Source organism: Salmo trutta, unplaced genomic scaffold (genome assembly GCF_901001165.1).
Source record: "Salmo trutta unplaced genomic scaffold, fSalTru1.1, whole genome shotgun sequence".
Taxonomy (NCBI): Eukaryota; Metazoa; Chordata; class Actinopteri; order Salmoniformes; family Salmonidae; genus Salmo; species Salmo trutta.
The window spans coordinates 1,652,243-1,658,242 of NW_021823258.1; positions in this window are offsets into that span (position 1 = coordinate 1,652,243).

The following is a 6,000-nucleotide window of genomic DNA, read 5'->3' on the forward strand; positions in this document are numbered from 1 at the left end:
GTTACAGAGAGGGGTTCAAACAGGGCTGTGGTACAGTGGGAGTTACAGAGAGGGGCTCAAACAGGGCTGTGGTACAGTGGGAGTTACAGAGAGGGGCTCAAACAGGGCTGTGGTACAGTGGGAGTTACAGAGAGGGGCTCAAACAGGGCTGTGGTACAGTGGGAGTTACAGAGAGGGGCTCAAACAGGGCTGTGGTACAGTGGGAGTTACAGAGAGGGGCTCAAACAGGGCTGTGGTACAGTGGGAATTACATATGCGTTGCATATAATCAATGCGGTGCCTGTTAATTTATCATCAAATCACAGCCTACTACAACTTCACCAAACGGGGGATGATTTAACAAAAGTCCATTCGCGAAAAAAGCACAATTGTTGCACCAATGTACCTAACCATAAACATCAATGACTTTCTTAAAATCAATACACAGAAGTATATATTTTTAAACCTGCATATTTAGTTAAAAGAAATTCATGTTAGCATGCAATATTAACAAGGTAAATTGTGTCACTTCTCTTGCGTTCAGTGCAAGCAAAGTCAGGGTATATGCAACAGTTTGGGCCGCCTGGCTCGTTGCGAACTATGTGACTGTAATTCATTTGCCAGAATTTCAACTAATTATGACATAACATTGAAGGTTGTACAATGTAACAGCAATATTTAGACTTAGGGATGCCACCCGTTCAAAATACGGAATGGTTCCGTATTTCACTGAAAGAATAAACATTTTGTTTTCTAAATGATAGTTTCCGGATTCGACCATATTAATGACCAAAAGGCTCATATTTCTGTGTTTATTATAATTAAGTCTATGATTTGATATTTGATAGAGCAGTCTGACTGAGCGATGGTAGGCAGCAGCAGGCTCGTACGCATTCCTCAAACAGCACTTTATTGCGTTGCCAGCAGCTCTTAGCAATGCTTGAAGCACAGCGCTGTTTATGACTTCAAGGCTACTCCCGAGATTAGGCTGGTGTTAAAGGGAATTTTCATTTCCAATAATGCATTTAATCTTTAACCAATTCACCTAGGTTTGTAAGACCCTGGGTTCACTAATAATTGGGCAAAGTCTCAGATTTTATAAAAAATGTTCAACGATCTTTATTCATGAGAGCTCTAAAGTTAAAAATGAGGACTCATTCCTTTTATATACACATTCCTGTCTTTAGACCACTCCCTGCTCAAACTACCAGTACTTTATATACACATTCCTGTCTTTAGACCACTCCCTGCTCAAACTACCACTACTTTATATACACATTCCTGTCTTTAGACCACTCCCTGCTCAAACTACCAGTACTTTTATATACACATTCCTGTCTTTAGACCACTCCCTGCTCAAACTACCAGTACTTTATATACCATTCCTGTCTTTAGACACTCCCTGCTCAAACTACCACTACTTTATATACACATTCTGTCTTTAGACCACTCCCTGCCATCAAACTACCACTACTTTATATACACATTCCTGTCTGTAACCACTCCCTGCTCAAACTACCAGTACTTTATATACACATTCCTGTCTTTAGACCACCCCGCTCAACCCCCTTAAAAAAAAAAAAACTTACCACTACAGTTTATATACACATTCCTGTCTTTAGACCACTCCCTGCTCAAACTACCAGTACTTTATATCACATTCCTGTCTTTAGACCCACTCCCCTGCTCAAACTACCACTACTTTATATACACATTCCTGTCTTTAGACCCCTCCCTGCTCAAACTACCAGTACTTTATATACACATTCCTGTCTTAGACACGTCCTGCTCAAACTACCAGTACTTTATATTCACATTCCTGTCTTTAGACCACTCCCTGCTCAAACTACCAGTACTTTATATACACATTCCTGTCTTTAGACCACTCCCTGCTCAAACTACCAGTACTTTATATACACATTCCTGTCTTTAGACCACTCCCTGCTCAAACTACCACTACTTATATACACATTCCTGTCTTTAGACCACTCCCTGCTCAAACTACCACTACTTTATATACACATTCCTGTCTTTAGACCACTCCCTGCTCAAACTACCACTACTTTATATACACATTCCTGTCTTTAGACCACTCCCTGCTCAAACTACCAGTACTTTTATATACACATTCCTGTCTTTAGACCACTCCCTGCTCAAACAACCACTACTTTATATACACATTCCTGTCTTTAGACCACTCCCTGCTCAAACTACCAGTACTTTATATACACATTCCTGTCTTTAGACCACTCCCTGCTCAAACTACCACTACTTTATATAACACATTCCTGTCTTTAGACCACTCCCTGCTCAAACTACCAGTACTTTATATACACATTCCTGTCTTTAGACCACTCCCTGCTCAAACTACCACTACTTATATACACATTCCTGTCTTTAGACCACTCCCTGCTCAAACTACCAGTACTTTATATACACATTCCTGTCTTTAGACCACTCCCTGCTCAAACTACCACTACTTTATATACACATTCCTGTCTTTAGACCACTCCCTGCTCAAACTACCAGTACTTTTATATACACATTCCTGTCTTTAGACCACTCCCTGCTCAAACTACCACTACTTTATATACACATTCCTGTCTTTAGACCACTCCCTGCTCAAACTACCAGTACTTTTCCACTAACCACAAAGAACCATAAAAGTTGTCACATTCTACAAGGCTTTCACCTTCCCTCCCCCGTTGGGACCCTCTTGGTTTGAAACCCTCTAATGATTTTCTATTACCTTCTCTTCAACTTCACTCTGTTTACAATCCTAACAGATCTACCCACATCCTGGTTTTATCTTTTCATAATTCTCAAACATTTCCCACTATCATACAATTTCAGAGTGGAACACTTAAGTCATTATTCTAACACATACAAATGATTCTAACAGCTGGCAATACTGTAGTGCCTATAAGAACATCCAATAGTCAAAGGTATATGAAATACAAATGGTATAGAGAGAAATAGTCAACGTGTCATAATTCCTATAATAACTACAATCTAAAACTTGTTAACTGGGAATATTGAAGAATTGGGAATATTGAACCACCAGCTTTCATATGTTCTGAGCAAGGAACTTAAACTTTTGCTTTTTTACATGGCACATATTGCACTTTTACTTTCTTCTCCAACACTTTGTTTTTGCATTATTTAAACCAAATTGAACATGTTTCATTATTTATTTGAGACTAAATAATGTTATTTATGTATTATATTAAGTTAAAATAAAAGTGTTCATTGTTCATTCAGTATTGTTGTAATTGTCATTATTACAAATATATAAATAAAAATTGGCCGATTTATAATCGGTATCGGCGTTAAAAAATCCTAATCAGTCGACCTCTACTCTGTACGCCTATGTAGATAATTCATTAAAAATCTGCTGTTTCCAGCTACATTAGTCATTTACAACATGTCTACACTGTATTTCTGGTCAATTTGATGTTATTTTAATGGGGAAACAAATTTACTTTTCTTTCAAAAACAAGGACATTTCTAAGTGACCCCAAACTTTTGAACGGTAGTGTCTGGGAAATTTGTTTAGATTAATAATGGACCATTATCATGCACCGGTCCTGAAACGGGCAGAGGGAAAAAATACGTAATCTATGCACTTAAATAGCGAATAGAGGATGCTTTTCCCGTGGTTCATTTTCATGCCAGCCAGCTAGGCTATACTCCTGTTGTAATATAAGCAATGTGCTTAATATTAGGAAAGTTGAGAAATAAATATTGTAGGTCTAGCCTATAAAAAGCTGATGGGATCCTCCTCTTTTAATAGAGGTCATCACTCTGTTTTCTCACGCAATTGCATAGCCTATAGAAATGCTGAGCACCAAGAGCTCATTGGCTCTCATTGTGTTTGATTATATTTTCGGGTTACATTTGCATTGATGTCAGAGTGATTAGAGGGACACTAGAGTGCGTGGTACCAGCCAGTTAGCAGGTTTGGTAGGCTACTAATGACCATCAGCAGCAGCAGACCATGGAGAAGCCTAATTACCGTGACTAAACGGTCAAGTGGAATTTCACTGCCTTCATGTGGCAGTAATACGGTCACCGCAACAGCCCAAGGCTCAACCCCCGCTGAATGAGAAATTAGTCCCCTAAATACAACAGAACTCAAACTTTGGGCGGGGTCTCTAAATAATGCTCAGTTAAACCATTCTCCTTAAGAGTTTATTGACCCGTTGCGTCAATCTAAGTAACATAATAAAAACATTTCCATCAAAATCCATCAGTTTAAACTAGAGATCTATTATTATTTTGTATAGGCTGTGTTTCAATCCACCGCATCCGCCAATAGCGACCTCCCGCATCTGCGGTGGAAGGTGGCTGAGCTACAGCAGTGTTTATCAGACATTCCATCTGCGGTGGAAGGTGGCCGAGCTACAGCAGTGTTTATGAGACAGCCCATCTGCGGTGGAAGGTGGCCGAGCTACAGCAGTGTTTATCAGACAATGAGACAGCCCATCTGCGGTGGAAGGTGGCTGAGCTTCAGCAGTGTTTATCAGACAATGAGACAGCCCATCTGCGGTGGAAGGTGGCTGAGCTTCAGCAGTGTTTATCAGACAATGAGACAGCCCATCTGCGGTGGAAGGTGGCCGAGCTACAGCAGTGTTTATCAGACAATGAGACAGCCCATCTGCGGTGGAAGGTGGCTGAGCTTCAGCAGTGTTTATCAGACAATGAGACAGCCCATCTGCGGTGGAAGGTGGCTGAGCTTCAGCAGTGTTTATCAGACAATGAGACAGCCCATCTGCGGTGGAAGGTGGCTGAGCTTCAGCAGTGTTTATCAGACAATGAGACAGCCCATCTGCGGTGGAAGGTGGCTGAGCTACAGCAGTGTTGATCAGACAATGAGACAGCCCATCTGCGGTGGAAGGTTGGCTGAGCTACAGCAGTGTTTATCAGACAATGAAACATCCCGAAAATCGGTCTTCTCACGAAACGTCTGTACGTCCAAAAGGTTTGGCCTAAAAACAATCTGACCACTATGGATTGATTTGACTGTTGCGAACACGATGGTGTTCTCCGTTTTGCTCTACGAACCCCCCATAAACCCCCACGATGGTGTTCTCCGTTTTGCTCTACGAACCCCCCATAAACCCCCACGATGGTGTTCTCCGTTTGCTCTACGAACCCCCCATAAACCCCCACGATGGTGTTCTCCGTTTTGCTCTAGCGAACCCCCCATAAACCCCCACGATGGTGTTCTCCGTTTTGCTCTACGACCCCCAGAAGCCTCCACGGGACTCATCTGAAGTCGGTACCACCGATGTGTACCCCCTTCTGTCTGTAGCGTCCAAACCGTTTGGGCTACTAAGGAATATTACCCCACTATGGAAAGGGGAGGCTCTTAGGAACATCATGGGGTTCTCCGTTGTGCTCTGTCAGTATCACAGGACTCATCTGAAGGTAACAAGGTAGAGGTGGAAAAAATGAATGAAGTATGAAGGTAGTTTTGTGCCCACCAAAAAATGTTGTTTAATATGTGTCCAAAAAAGCCAAATATTAAAATGCACAGCCCCACCTATTACAGCCCCTTTCCAGGTGTCCAGACTTTCCTTTCCACACAAAGGTCCTTTGTCACTAAGATGCATCAATTCATTCAGGCTACAAGACCTAATGAAAAATGGCTGGGCCTATAGACTTAGAGAGATCCTGTCCTGGCTGGGCCTATAGACTTAGAGATCCTGTCCTGGCTGGGCCTATAGACATGGAGAGATCCTGTCCTGGCTGGGCCTATAGACTTAGAGAGATCCTGTCCTGGCTGGGCCTATAGACTTAGAGAGATCCTGTCCTGGCTGGGCCTATAGACATGGAGAGATCCTGTCCTGGCTGGGCCTATAGACTTGGAGAGATCCTGTCCTGGCTGGGCCTATAGACATGGAGAGATCCTGTCCTGGCTGGGCCTATAGACATGGAGAGATCCTGTCCTGGCTGGGCCTATAGACTTAGAGATCCTGTCCTGGCTGGGCCTATAGACATGGAGAGATCCTGTCCTGG